Below are 16363 nucleotides of genomic sequence, written 5' to 3' on the forward strand. Positions count from 1 at the left end.
CAAAGTAAATTCCTTGTTTGTGACCACTTACTTGGCGATTAAACTCAATTCTGATTCTGAAGTCACCACCTGACATGGAAATTCTTAATAGATTCCAGAGATTAAAGAGGGTTTTTATGCGGTACAACTGTCCTACCACATCCAGCGCACCGGTTGAGAGACTTTTTAGTCTGGGCAATATTGTGCTTCACCCCAATAGAAACCAGTTGACAGACAAACGTTTTGAAAAGCTTCTGGGGGGAGGGGGTTAGGACAGACCAGCCCACACTGAAAAAAAAAAAATCCTAGAGGAAACACTTAAACGCCAGACTCCCTTCTCTGCAGAACGCATTGGGGACGCAAGGGAATAAAAATTCACTTTTTAGTTGATTTACAATATGCTGTCTGCTTAAAAATAACCAAATCATTCAAATCAATTCTCATTCTGTACCATATTGTTACATCATTTTGCATCTAATAAAATCATGTTAAATTGCACTTCTTTGCAAAAGGAATGAATCATATCACATTAGCTTCAGTTTGTTTGCTTTTTTATATATATACACTGGATCATTGCCAATGCATCGAGATGTATATCGCATCAGCCTCAGTGATGGAGAAGCACTTCCCTAATCCCTGATCTATTGGTGGGTCCCATATGGAAACATGCTGGCATGCTATTTTCTTATGGTCTCTGCCATTCCTGTGCATCTTTACACAGAGAAAGTACAGACATTTTAAACAACAAGCGCAAATTTGTTTAGCTGCGACAGCGGGGAAATTATTGTGGACCAACAGATCAAGCTATAGAGCTGGTGGTCAAGTCTGCCAGTAGGTGTAGCCCTATCTTAGCAAAGTTTCAGTCTTGATATGAAAACACAATTATACCGTAGGGAAAATCAGTTTTAGACTTATTTTATTTCAGGGGGGAGTCAGATGGCTGAGTGGTGAGGTTGCCAGTTCGATTCCCGGCCATGTCAATTGACGTTGTGTCCTTGGGCAAGGCACTTCACCCTACTTGCTTTGGGGGGAATGTCCCTGTACTTACTGTAAGTCGCTCTGGATAAGAGGGTCTGCTAAATGACTAAATGTAAATTTCAGAAAAAGTTACATATTATTCTTTGAAATTGACACCTTTATTAACATGAGCACTTTGGTCCATAATGTAAATGTGCCAGATTTAGCCATACAGGCCAATCCTTGGCAGGTCATTTTAAGAAAGCATGTTGTGGCAGTCAAAATAATCTAATAACACAATGTAAGGGTTTAAGTAACTGAAAGCAACAATGCACAGTTGAAGGACAGTGACCATATTGGCAATCAGGTCAAGATGGTAGATTAAACTTAATAGTTTAGGTATGGGTGTTATTGGATCCTGTATTAGCTGCCGGCACACAATTCTAGTTCTGACCCCAACCTTTGAGAACACTCTTTTGATGGGTTGTTGTTGTTGGGAATCTTATCAGTAACTATTGATCTGCTCATAGCTCATGTTTACTGATGAAGTTACACCGCTTCACAAATGGGATTTGGATCTAGATTCTGTACAAGCTCAAGGTTTTGTCCTCGGGGGTAGTGAGGACATTAACAGGGACGCTACATACGTAGGTCATATTTAGTATAGTGTATATGTTGATAAGAATATGTTTGTCAGTGTTTGTTGTAAATGTCTCTTTTCATGTCCAGTCATTTCAAGAGCACGGTTTCCATTCATTTGAATTTTGTAAGTACTGCATTTAAAAGATTTAAATACATATTGGTTTAAAACAGACAAAATAATATATGGTCGACACAAGCATGTACTGCAGTTTGCCCCATCTCTTTAATATTCAAGAGACTTTCTTGTGGAATATCATTTATTGTGACAGTTCCTGACAAATTGCATAATCCTTATGTTCTGCTAAATTATGCTTGGTCAAACAAATCTTGTATTCCTTAAAACATCAGCAAATTTGTTTGCTTTCTAGTGGTTTAGGCCATTTTAAGGACTTGCCAAACCAAACAGACAGGGGGATAAGTCTAAAGAGACATTTTGTTCAGTACCACTTGGAGGTTTGTAAGGAATTATTGGATTTAAAGTAGTGGTGGGCATAGATTTATTTTTTTAATCTAGATTAATCTCACTGTAATCTTGGCGTTAATCTAGATTAATCAAGATTAAAATGGCTCATTTGAATTCCCCCGAAGGCATTCAGAATATGTGTGCTACGCAAATAAGGAATAAAAGTAAGTCTTTGAGAACGGGTTTCTCAAGCCAGGTGGCGCATTAGACCAGGAGCTCATCTCCTGTTTCCAAAATGCATCACAAACTGCTTGAGAAAGCTGTTCTACTATGATAATTGGTGATGAAAAATAAATTATGTTCAATAAGATGTACTTGTGTTTATTAACTGTTTATTAGATTAGTTAGCTTGGCTGATAGAGCTGTGCTGACGGGCTTGCCTCGGTTGCACTCAAACAGTAGTTTGACAACGACTCTTCCCCTGCGCTACATCAGTGCTTGGACCGGCATCTTCCGCATTAGCTAAGGGATGCTTTGCGTTTAGGTGGTATTTGAGACTGGAAGAACTCCTACAGTGAACTAATTCCGCATAGCACAAGGTGCAAACAACCTTAGTCATGTCAAGGTTTCCATTGGGAAGCTTCTTAAAAATACATTCTCCCTGAAGCAAACCAGGCAGATTCATAGCTGCATCCATGTTAGCACGTCACGTTTGATGTGATAATTTCATACACAAGGCATACACACAGGTTCGAAGACTCGTTCTCACCCCCTACAGTGCAATTCGGCTAGGTATACATCCGCGCTAAAATATCAAGGTGAAAGTCATCATAGCTTGCGTAGTATAGACCCAGCTCCCAACCCAACTTTGAGACTAGATTAACAGCAATATTTTTTTTATCGCCGATAAGAGTCGCAGCGCGTTAACGCGCGTTAACGCCAATAACGGCCCACCACTAACTAAAACCAAAACATCATTTCTTACGGCACTATCCTGCACGCATTTTTAAATGTGGTCCTCTGATTAGATTATGGACGATGCGTTTCTAAAGTAAACACAGCCATTTTAAAAGATGTGCCAGACATTTGAAAAACATCTGCCTAACTTTATCCGAAAGACATCAGATGTTTCAGGAAAATCTTTCAGCTGGGCCAGGATGCAGTCATATTCTACAAGTCAAAGACAGTTTCACTTTTTACCCCAACCTTTACAGTGACACAATCAAACATGCAGTGAGAGTTTCGCGTTTCAGAAATCAATACAAGTGTATCCACAAACAGTGTATAAAAGGTACATAATTTCCAGTGTCAAAAAATGATGAGTTGATTGAGTTTGGAGAACTTCTCATTATTTACATTTATGCATTTAGCAGACGCTTTTATCCAAAGCGACTTCCAAGAGAGAGCTTTACAAAAGAGCATAGGTCACTGATCATAACAACGAGATCGCCCCAAACATTGCGAGCAGCCAAAACATGAAGCATACATTGTGGAAAACCAAATAAGTGCCAAAGGGAAGAACCATAAGAGCATGCAGTTAAACAAGTTACACTTGAACAACATGAAACTCCCCACAAGAGTGAAAGAGTGTACCTGTAGAAAAAATAATCAACAGTAAAATATTTCACAGCGAGTACAATAATTTGAAACCGTTACAACTAACCAACAAGAGCAACAAGTCTCTCAATACGAGTCATTGTGATCCTGGAGGAAACTAACATCAGGTCCAGCCAAGAATTCCTAAGTGCTCCGTTGTACTCTGTTGTAATTTTAATTCAAAATGATGCTGCTGTGTATTTTGTGAAATACATAAAGCTAACCATCATCCTGAATACCATCTGTACTCTGTGACAAAACAAAGCACCAAGTTGCAATGTCTTCACATTACCGAGTTGGTAGATTTGTATCCATACTTTCATACATTGTCGACATGCATCAAGTCATTCCGCTGAAACACAGTGTGTTTTCTAAATAAAGAAGTCTTAACCACGGTGATGTAAAAATCATACCAAAAATGATCATGTATGCTTAGTAAAAATGATAACATGATTAGAAAGTAACTTTCATAAAAAATAAAAAAGATGTACAGACATAAGAGTTCAATATTCACACACAATATACTCAAAAGAAGAGACTATTAAGTTTTACTTCACTAAATGGCTTACCATTTGATTCCAGAAATGACTGAGTTGGAGAGAAAATGTCTATGCACCGCCATCACTAAGGTCTTGCCTGACCTTCCAGAGGTGACAAGGACATTTTAGAAAAGACCTTGCAATCCCTTGGCGTGGAGACATACGATGATTTCAAGTTCATTGAGGAAGCTGATTTGCTGTCGGTGTTGAAGCCAATTCAAGCCCGAAAGGTCCTTGCTGCTTGGAAGCTGAGATGTAAGTCAGTGCCCAAAGTTGCCAGCCTTTAACATCTTAAAGGTTGGAAATATAAAAACATTAACTTGTTTTAATGATAATGATTCCTTTTGTGTGTTTTTGCAGGCCAGACTCCTGAAACCAGCAGCTCATCTGTCAATGCCTCTCCAGGACCTGCCACAACCTTGCAGTCTCTTTCACCCAGAAGTTCACAATCAACCTCTTCCAACAGTCCCCGTAGCACTTGTCCAGAGTGGGTTGATACCTTTTTGATACCATGGGATAAGTTCCCAGAGGAATTGATGCAGTCACTGGAGAGAGGAAAACGACCAAGTCCAAGAGAGATGGTCAGGCTTGTGGTTTGTGAGATGCGAAAAAGTTCTTGCCCATTTAAAACAGAACAAAGAGCAGCAATTCAGGACACTTATGGATGCATTTAACTGGGATGTAAAATTCCTGCCACTTGGAGAGACCCCAGAGAGCCAGCAGGAAAAGAAAGTCCTGTCCTGCTTTAATGAGAACGAAAACGCTGTGTTCTGTTATGTCGAGGACACCTGTCTGGCAGCGGAAGTACAGATGGACAAAGTGCCTTTGACTCCCACCATTGTTGTGTGTGGTAAGTAAAAAAAAATTGGTGTATTTGTATACACAACGTCACAAATAGATTCTTGTCGCACAATGTTTTTTGGGGTTATTGTAATACATGTTTTTATAATTTTGGCAGTAGGAAAATAATTTGTCCTCTTTCAGTTTCAATGAAATGATCATCAATCTGTCATATGCTCTATATTGTATTGTTTGTAAACAAAGTACACATTACAAATTTGTATGTTGAGAAGTTACATGTTTTTGTTCACTGCTTTGAGGATAATAAATAAAAGATTTAAAAGGCAAGGTATTAATAGTTTTTCAAGTCTTTCAGTACAGTATCTTTTAAAGCATATCTTGCTTTTTAGATGCCTAATCTGTTTACAGTGCGTTATGTTTTTGTTACATTCCTGTTTAAAGTCAAAGGTGGCGCAGTTTAAATAAAATGATCAAATATAAATGTTTAATGTGCCTGCAATGAGTAGAAACAGTTTCTGCTTTTACTCAGCAATTCTTTTTTAAATAACAGTGTGGTTGTGCTAAATCAGCAGAAAAGGGATGTTGGATTTACTGGTTTAAAAATGTGTTATACAAACATGTTCAGATTTTGACTGAAGATGTTCAAATTGTTTATGTAATCTTCACAGAATTATTTTGGCAACCGCAGCCACCAGATTTTTTCTGTAAGAACAACAGGATTGTTTTGTTTAACTATACATACAGCTTCTGTATTTCCTAAAGTAAACCACGTCATTTTTACAGGATTTTGTTGTTATAATTTATACCAAATTACTCTGGCAACCCAGCTACCAGAATGTTTTTGTAAGAAAAACTGGATTGTTCCGTTTAAATATACATACAGCTTCTGTATTTCCTACAGTAAACCAAGGTAATTTTTATTATTTTAATTTTTGAATTTTATTATTTACATATACTTAAAACGTCTTCAACACTTGCATTAGTTAAACATTTGAAGGGCTGTATCCATATCTTACAATATATTACAACTAACAGTCAGCCAGCCCATCTTGTGATGTAAAATGGGCATTTTCTGCACACTAGGGCAGTGTCAACCTTTTTTGAGCCACAGCACATGTTTTACATTGGAAAAATCTTGCGGCACACCACCGACCAAAAATGTAACAAAATGACACTGTAGCCTAATACAGTATATATAATTGGGTGTGCTCAAGCCTTCAGTGAGTACAACCATTGTTCTCTCTCATATATATTTATTATTATTTATTTTCCCACCCCTAAAAAAACTTTTGAGTGTCTTGTATTCACGCGAATGTTCCGTTTGACGGTTTAGGCTTGAATTTAAAAAAAGTGCCTTGTGTGTACAAAGGGAACTCAGTGCTAACGTCACAACGTCATCACACGTTAGCAACGATGCATAGATACGGGTTCTTTTTTTTTTCTAGAAAGACAGCGTTATTAGCGAGCCCTCAGCATTAGTACCCTAACTAAAAGTCTAGGAAAGTTGAGGCTACTTGGTTCCCCTTCGTTTTGGTGAGCAGTCTCACGAGCCCTACTCACCCGGCGTCATCGAGCCGACCAGCTAAATACCTATTTAGCACTAGCGTTGCTACCTGCATGCACTCCTAGATTCAGACCTTGCCCCTGTAAATAGTAGAGCTAGCTAACTACTACACTTCTTCTGTGTGGGAATCACAGGAGCTAACCAGTCGAAGTGCGTACAAAAATACAGGAGCACACCCCACAGTTTTCTATAAGAAGGAACGAGACAATGGAATATTCTTTGCAGATATTAATAAATGTTTATTTTTTTAATACTAATTAAGTGAAATTTGATAATTTCTCACGGCACACCTGACGATCTCTCCCGGCACTCTAGTGTGCCGCGGCACAGTGGTTGGGAATCAGTGCACTACGGAATAAAATGGCCATTAGATGGCACTGCTTGTTGTTTTATGATGAGAACTAAAAAATACAAAGCTATTTTATGTATACATAGACCCAAGCTCACGTTTGTTCCTCTCTGATCATTTTCCAGGCTCATAATTGAGACCATGGCACTTCTCTTCAGCCTGACTGGCATTTGATTTACATTTGCAAAGATTCCAGGAAAGAGACACAGTCCAGTTAAATTGTTTTGCTGCTCACAAAGCTAACACAGCTCAAACATGAACATATCTTTCACTTCTTCAGTAGATCAGACATACAGGTGCATTCAATTGTACTGTTTGATCCCTGCTGACAAGTGTGAAGACAAATAAGGGATGGGCTCTGCATTCCAGCACACCTGCACATTGTTGACATGACAGAGGCACAGCAGTAGAGAACAGTTCTCCACTGTCAAGCTACAATTTGGCATTTGAATAAAACAAGAAATGGCCACTACATAAAATGTCCCAACTTTTGTAGTGCTAGTGAATCAGTAGGATCCAGAAACAGCATAAAAAAGATTTTCCACGTCTTTTCCCATCAGCCTGATCATTTGGTAGAAAGATAAATTATATCTGGCAGTTCTAAGCTGTTAAATGGTCAGCTGTGCATAATGTATATTTTCTTAGACTTTACATCATTTTAGTCTATATGCAGGGAACTGCATGATAGATCTAAAAATATGAATGAGTTGGAAGACATTTCACAAACCTTTGGATTAAACAAAACTATGGAATACTACAGCCCCAGTCATTAGACTGAATCTGCCTTTTTGTAGTTCATTTTGTTATTGATCAATCAAGTTTAGTTACATAAACATGTGGACAGCAACTGAGCACTATAGTCTTTTATGACTTTACAATATTTTTCTCTAACTGTATGAACTGCATTAGGTCATTAAACCACAGAAACACATTGGGTGGATGTTTAGAATCTGCCTTTTTAACAAAAAAATGAATATACCTTAAGTCAAAAGTTAATTGCAGATTTAGTTACATAAACTCTGCAGACTCTTTGAATATATTGAGTAGAAGATTGTCAGTAGGTGACAATAGCCTGAAACCGAAATGTTCAAGTTAAAATACCTTTCAGTCTTGTAAAAGCACTGCCCTATAAAAAATAATTATCTAAAAAAATTAAAAATAAACACTTCAAGGTAATGGCAGGCTGCATAATTTTGTACCGTTTCATAAGTATGCATGTGCATTTATTTGAGTTGATAAAAGCCGAGAGCGAAACTTCTAATATGGGTGTTAAGACATGCAGTTCTCTCTCCTTTGTGTTTGCACATGCGGTACGTTTACGAAAATTGGCGACATGGGCAGACAACAATCCATAGCCGTTTCAGTGAAAGTTGTATTGTAAATCCAATTCTAATACCATAAACACCTACGACAACGGATATGTACTATTTAATTTGTATTTATTGGAAGAACATTTTACTTAACAACATAATAAACAAAGCGTGCGTGTGGGCGCTCATCAGTGTCTACCAGGTTACACCCTCTAGGAAATGTCTCATACGGCTGCTTTTACTTTTTTCTTGTTGTTGTTTACGGTTAAAGACAACGGTAGGCCATAATTGTAAGCTGTTTTTGACGACTTGCTACAAAGATGGCAAGTTTTCATATTTATTAGCTTAGCTTACTCAATAACTGCCTGCTAAGTAATGTACACGACACGATCCACCCATACGAAAACAAGCACGGCTTTATTTAAATAATTACTATTATTAGAGATTGAGAGGGGACTTACCAAAATAAATTCTTCTGTAGTACCATGGAAGGTTGGCGAGTAGAAGTGCAAGTGAAGTTCAGCGGAGATCCTTCCAATTTATCAGCCAAGGGACTAGTGGAAATTTCCACCATGTGATGGCTACTCTTAAGGCATCATGTTTCACTACGAGGACACTCGTGTCAACGCAGTGATGAGTCGATTGGCTACGTTGCAATGGAGTTGACAGCAAATAAAATAAACATGCTTAGCAAGACGTGGCTACTTATACTTAAATATATTGACCTAATTTATAGGGCAACGTTGAGGCTAGGTTTGTTTTCAAATGTGGGTGGGATATATTTTTGTAATAACTGAGGATATGCAGTTACATATAATTTTTTTATTAAAAAGTGGGAGGGACAAATTTGCCATTTAAAAAAAGGTATATGTCCCACCTATGTATAATCAAACCTATGCCCCTGGGGTAACCAAACATTTAATTATCAATGCAGTAATTATTTCTGTGCATTTATGTGTCTGTCTGTGGCATGATTATCTTGAGATACGAGCACTATATGAAGTTAAAGTTTGCCTGGGGTATTTATCATGACCCACGGACGTGCAGTGATGCTTCTGAAATTGTTTGGACGAGCGGTTCACGACAAATGCTGCCAGCAATACGTGATGGTGCCATGGATCTTGAAAGATGCCTACTGGCAATGCACTAACTCTACGATCAAGCAATAATACAATGTAAATCAGGGGAGTTGGTCTGTTTTTAAATGTGGCAACCTAATAGCAACCTAATACAAGTGTACTATATAACTAGAGAGGGTACAACGGTGAAATGGTGAAGCCACTTAAGTGTTTCTACCTTTTCTTATTGGTGGCCAAGCCGCAAAGCCACTTAAGTGTTTCTACCTTTTCTCACAGCAGTGGGAGTAGCTCACTGGGATAAGACGGGTTCCTCTGAAGTGCAAGGTCATAGGTTTGAACCCAGCCACAGTCATCAAGCATGTCATGATACTGGTTTATCTGTTTAGTGAAGCCAGGTATGCCACAGTAGCTGTTTAACAGTATAATGGTAATGATCGTGTTTCATTCTCAGGTGATCTATACTCAAGAAGAGTCAGATTTATTGTGCTTTGTAGATATGTGTCCTCTAACCTCTAGAGGGGCGATCCCGTGTCTGACACATGTTAACTTGTGATACCAGCCGAATTGATGCCGCCATTTTGAATGAATTAATAAAACGTTTTTGTTCACTCCTCCTACAAAATGTATCAAATATTCACCAAATTTGGGACAGATTATCTTCAGACCACAATCACATTGACATGTCAAAATAGGACTGAATTACAGCTGTTTAAACTTGGGCCAAATCGGACAACCGCTTGCCACAGGAAAAACTGCTTATATTTTTACCCAGTAACTGAACTGTGATTTGCAGCACTGAGAATCGCTCACTAGGATAAGTTGGTGTCCTGGCAACGGCAACGTCAGAGGTTTGAATCCAGCCAAAGCCGATGAGCTTGTCATGTCTCTGATTCTCTGTTTAGCGAGACTGTAAGCCACTGCAAAGGAAGCCAGGTACACCGCAGTCGCTAGTTACCTGTAGTCAAGCTACAAGCTATAGTCAATGCAATCCTCACACAAACTATCAAAATGATTTTAGATTTTCGAAACCGTTTGTCCGGTACAGCCAATCGAAATCGGCAGCAGAGCCGCCAAACAGAAAGTTGTGTCGTATCTCAGCAAATCTTTGATGGATTCACGTCAAACTTGCTGCATGTACTCGGAACACTCTTCTGAGGATGTCGAAAGTTTCTTCTGGGTCATCTGACCTGCTTGGCCACCCCATTGCTGCTTGAAGCTATATTTAGGGGCCAAGCAGCGAAGCTGCGAGGCACCTATTGTAATTGGTAGTATTATTATTATTATTAGGGGCCAAGCAGCGAAGCTGCGAGGCACCTATTGTAATTAGGGTTCCTCCGGTAGGAGAACCCTATTGTTATTGGTGGTATTATTATTATGTTTTACCCATGGGAGTCAATGGCAGCCCCTAAAAAAAAAGAGCCGCTGAAAAAAGAGCCTCTGTTTCGCTGTCCTTGTAACCACACCAATATGGTGTCCAGCTCAGATCCTCACTGATGTTGATACCAAAAAATCTGAAACTTTTGACTCTCCACAGCTGTGCCCGCGATGTGAATGGGTGCATGTTCTCCCTGCAGCCGCCAGTAGTCCACTATCAACTCCTTGGTTTTTGCTACATTAAGCAACAGGCTGTTATGCTGACACCAGGATGTCATTGTTGTCAACTCTGCTCTGTAGGCAGACTCATCACCATTCTTGATGCAGCCGATAATGGTGGTGTCATCAGCAAACATAATGATAGTGTTGGACCTTTTTGTGGCTGCACAACCATAGGTGAACAGAGAGTACAACAGTGGGCTTAACACACAACTCTGTGGGGCACCAGTGCTGAGTGTTAGACTGGTGGGGTGATGTTACCTAACCGTACTGCCTGTGTCCTGTCCAGCTGCACATGGAAGGACTGATGTTCGGTCCTGTAGTTTTATGATGAGCCTGGATGGTACTATGGTGTTGAAAACGGAGCTGAAGTCGATGAAGAGCATCCGCACGTATATGTTGTTCTGATCCAAGTGAAAGAGAGCAGTGTTCAAGGCCAAAGCTACAACATCATCTGTAGACCTGTTCGGCCTATATGCAAACTGGAGTGGGTCTAATGCAGGTGACAGGCAGGATGTAATGTGGTCTTTGACTAACGTCTCAAAGCATTTCATCACAACAGGGCAACAGGGCGGTAATCATTGAGACAGTTCACTGATGGTTTCTTAGAGACTGGGATGATGGTGGCCCCCTTGAACCTATTGGGGACGACAGACTGCGACAGGGAGAGGTTAAAGATGTCAGTGAACACCTGCCAGTTCAGGAGCACAGGCCTTGAGAACACAGCCAGGGATGTTGTCAGGTCCTGGAGCTTTATGCACATTCACTCTAAGTGATAAGTTTAAGGTTGTTATAGAGGTTGTTAGCAATCTAAGGAAACCTCTATTCCCTTGTGTAGGCTACAGCATGCAGCCAACAAAGTATGTTGTTTTGTGTCTGTATTTGACTTTGGTGAATGTTATTTACATGCTGCGCATGTCATTGCATGTTCATATTAAGCTAATGTGGTCTTTATTTTCTCATTACAGCGTGAGTTTAGTTTTAACGGTGGATTTGGAGAAAAAGCTTCAAATAAATCTGTAGCAAGAAAGACACTTGCGCCTGCCAGTGTTTCATGGGATAATAGTATGCTACACTTGTAAATTACTTGTGTAATAAATACTGTGTTTTAATTTAACCAATTAAATAACCGTTTTCTGATTTTTTGGGGGAGGCGTTTAATCGAAGGTGCCATTTATTACACAATGTTCATTTTTGGTGCAGCGTTTATTCAAGGTCAACGTTTAATCAAAGAAAAACTGTAGTTTTCTTCCCAGCATGGGAAGGCCAAAGGATGTTTACAATTGTAGTAGGCCATTGATATGTTTTAAAAGTTCAGGGATGTAATTTGTTGGATAAGAAGCCCCCATCCCCCACTCCAGAGACAATTGATGACAGAGAGGTGCTGACATTAAGTTAAACATAGTCATGCGTTAAAGAGTAGAGTAAAAAATAGAGACAAAATGTGTACATGGATGTTGAAACTCAGTGCTCTGAGTTTGTGCATGTCAGTTTAGACAAACGTAGCCTTTTCAACCTCTAGGTTTAATTCTCTCTTTTATACATTTAAAGTTGGATTTGACATTTAACAGACATTTAATCATTTAGCAAGTTGTTTGACTCAAAAACCATAACGAAGTACATATGGTGTAAAAAATCTGCAGTCAAATTTGGCGAAATTGCTAGCTTGGATGTTATCTTTACATATAGATGGGTTGGTGGTTACAAACAATGAGGATGCGCACGCAGCTTCAAGGCAGAACAATGCCTACCATTTCACCTCTAGTTTATATGTTCCCACCCCCCCCCCCCTTCTGAATAAAGTTAGATTGATCTGATTTGTTGATATCTGTTGCTATGAAAACCATTTTAGCCAAGCTAACTAACATTGTTTTTAGCTAGCTGACATTACCATTCAATCACTAACAAAACACGAATAGAAATACTTTGCTAACAGTCCTCACGTGTAATCAAAAGCTTGTAGTGAGATCACATGCATGACCCCCCGAGACAAGCTTTCATGTTTGCATCGCTAGCATCTCGTCATATTACACAGCCGGAAGACAGCTAGATAATAAATATTGTAGCGTCAGCGCCCTTGGGTACCCAGCATGCAGTGCACACCAAAAACGCAAATAGCTGTGGAAAATAGTTTGGTTACAACAGCTGTGCAAGGGATTTCAGTTGTTGTGTTCGTTCACTTAAATGTGTGTAATGTTATTGTTTTTTACTTAAGATAATACTGTTGGTCACCCTGATTGTGCATGTTGTGTAGTTTAATGGGATCAGAGAGTCTGACCATGACAAAGTATTGTTAAGCTGCTGTACCATCACAAGGTACACTTGCTAACAGCTGGACATTAGCTATACCTTGGTCCAGTTCCCTACATGACTCTTGACAGTTGTTTGACTGAGACTCTAGAGAGAGCTCAATCCAGGTAGAGTTCTAATAGCCATGGTCTTCTAACTAGTTTCAGTTTTGAAAACAGTGTGACTGTGTATGGTATGTTTTTTGGGCTACTTCTAATACTCATACGGCTGCCGCATTTATGCCTTGGCATGACCTGCGCTGGGATAGAGGGAAACCGCATGGATGGGGAAAGTGTGTGGGCAGAGCAAGCAGTAGTAGTACATAACCTACACACTTCCTTTAGTGAAGTGTATCCTCACTTTCATGAAGTTATTGTTGTAATCAAAGCTTTTAAAGAATGGATCTCTGCATGATGGGCCTGACCAGAGCACAGGTGGCCTGACACAACACGCTTCAAAGTTGTCACTTTCAAAAGGGTGGCATTTTAACCCTGTCAGTCCAACATGTCTAAAAGTTGGTACGCATGCCTTATTGCCAATGGGGAACAAATAAGTCTCAAGAACCCATAATGTCGGCAGCATGGATATTTCTCTACAGTGACAATTTGTGAAGAATTTCAAAAAATGACTTCAAATCAGCCATTCATCCAATTGTCTTGAAATGTTGTGTACATGTATGAAATACATGTCTGTGTCATGTCAATTTTGTAATGGTTTGCAATGCTGAGGAGGAACCCGCCATTGCTGCCTGCAGCTATATTTAGGGTTCCTCCGGTAGGAGAACCCTATTGTTATTGGTGGTATTATTATTTTTTACCCATGGGAGTCAATGGCAGCCCCTAGACCAGTACCGTAAAAAGTTGTGAAATTTGGCATGTTGAAACTGCAGACCATTAGTAACTACCATACCAAACATGGGCCATGTGAGACAATAGGTGGCGCTACAGGCCACGCCCCAATATGTCAATTTTCAAATTGATGCCATTTGCAGGCCATAAGTCCCAAAATTCTGAAATTCATTACATATGCCTTATTTCTCATGAGGAATAAAAAAGCCTCAAGAAGCTATAACGGCCACCATATTGGATTTGTCTGTACAATAAAGATTAAGGAAACGCGTTTTTTCCCTACTCCTCCTACATTTTTGGTCGAATTTTCTTCAAAATTGCCATAGATGATATCCAGACTGAGCCTCACAAAAGTTATCGTAGGGATTTCTGATTTTCAAAACCGTTTGTCCGGTAGAGCCAATCAAAATCTGCAACAAAGCAACCAAACAGGACGTTTGGTCAAATCTCAGCAAATCTTTGAGATATCAACACCAAACTTGGTATGTCACGTGGAAGACACTACAACATGTTACCATGTGCAAAGGCAACTTCATACCTCTAAAAATGATTGATATAAAGCAAATTGAATTTATTGCTAATGCTAAAATAATGCTTTACACATCCGCCGGCCAAAAACTGATACTCTGATTCAATCACTAGTTCATATGAAGACTCTTGAGAATGTTGAGTACACAAATCTGAGAAAAAGTTGACTGTAACATGAAAACTCGATTTTTAGTGAATATTTGAAACATGCATGCTTGGCTAATTTCTAGGGCTGTTTCCCCAAATCCTCTCTCCCTTTGCTCCTGTGCGCGCGTGCTCCACATTCTCTCACACACAAGGGGCCAGAGCCCCTTGACACACGCATGCTTTCTTGAAAATGTGTGCTGACCAAGCCCCCACCCTCGTTTTTTAGCCCCTGTTTCATTTCGCTTCCAATCGCAGCTCGCTGTTACGAATACAAATTATTTTTCGGCGGCCATTGTTGTTTCCCGTGAAAGTCGTCTCCCGTGAAAGCCGTGTTGGAGGCAGCCACTTTCGGTAAGTCCTGGTTTTACACATTTTAAGCTAGAATTAATGATTGGGTTTGTGAAAGTACACTACTCTTGAATTATGGTGAAGGTTTAGCACTTTTAGACCTTATAGATCGTGATTCTGAAGTGACGGAGAACCAAACTCGAAAAGTAGCTACTGTAGCTCTAGCTTTTTTCCTCTGTGTTTTTAATTAGTGAGTCATTTTGCATCTCGGCGAATTGTTCATCAAAAAGGTCGAGGAGAGCAGCCTTTAGGAGAAAAAGCAATTCCCCACAGACCTGTCGGCTCATAATGGTGATTTTTGGCGTGAAAGTCTTTGTAATAAGCCTATGCGGCAGGGAGACTTTTTCAAGGCGAGCCTGTTTCATTCGTCATATGCCCTGAGAAAGCGACCTACGTTAGCCAGGCTAGTTTTGCCAATTTCGGTAAGTCAGGCTATTTAAAGGTCTCTTACAGTCAGAATCACTGTTTACAAGCAAAGGTCGAGCTGGTCTTTTGTCAGATGTGTATATATTGACCAGTTTAGAGGTAAATACTCTTGCCAGAGCCTGGAATCGAACCTGTGTTTTGAGTGACTGCATGGGTCTCCATGACGTCAACACATTTGGATTCAAGTTCAAGTAATGACACTGCATTTCACAGTCAAAACTGAAGTCTGTATCAAGTGTAGATGGGAAAAGCTTCATTTTTCACAACTGACATGGACCCTTTCTTCACTTTGACAGGTCTGGAGGGTCATGCAGAGGCCTGCTCAACAGAGTTCAACAGAGGATGCAACAGACTCGAGGATGGTGAGATCCACACAGACCCCTTGCTGGACTACCCCTCTCTAGCTGGACAGCTTCTCTTCAGCCCTGACCCCAGAACAGCTTGATCCAGCTGGCCTGCCTGCCTGCCTGCCTGCAGGCCCTGCTTGCCCCTGCCTGCCAGCCCTCCAGAGACAGTCACCCCACAGACACAGTAGCTCTGCAGCCTGCTTTTTTGAGGACATTGATGAAAAAGGACAAGCCAGCATTACTTTGATGAAAGTCTAAATGTTTAATCCTTTCCATGTGCCAGTATGCCAAGCTGCTGACTTTGTGTCTTAAGTGATGAAACTAGTTCAAGTGATAGACTTTTGACCTGAATCCAATGATTATTCATCTGAATAAAAACCACTCAAGAGAAGTACTGCTTCTTGGAGCATTTGTGCTCCACATCAGTACATCTCACACATTTGCCTTTGTTTCCATGGGATTCATGGAATTGTTAGTTTCTGCTCCACCATTTCCACCCTAGTGTAATAATAAGTATAATTTAGGACAGCAATTACATTTTTGTGTTATCCTTCCGCATTACACACATTTAGTCAATGTTCTTAAACTCAACCGATTATTGTCATTTTACCATACTGT

At 39.9% G+C, this 16363-nt stretch overlaps 1 protein-coding gene across 1 annotated transcript in view; it reads right to left on the bottom strand.

Annotated features, from left to right (window-relative positions):
* Positions 1 to 8744, bottom strand: part of slc38a4 (solute carrier family 38 member 4) — an 87258-nt gene extending 78514 nt beyond the window's left edge. Inside the window, exon 1 of the mRNA XM_062482691.1 lies at positions 8602 to 8744. The gene's annotated coding sequence lies outside the window, so the exon portion shown is untranslated. The remainder of the gene's footprint in view (positions 1 to 8601) is intronic.
* Positions 8745 to 16363: the final 7619 nt, after the last annotated feature.

This window comes from Osmerus eperlanus, chromosome 17 (assembly GCF_963692335.1).
Source record: "Osmerus eperlanus chromosome 17, fOsmEpe2.1, whole genome shotgun sequence".
NCBI lineage: Eukaryota > Metazoa > Chordata > Actinopteri > Osmeriformes > Osmeridae > Osmerus > Osmerus eperlanus.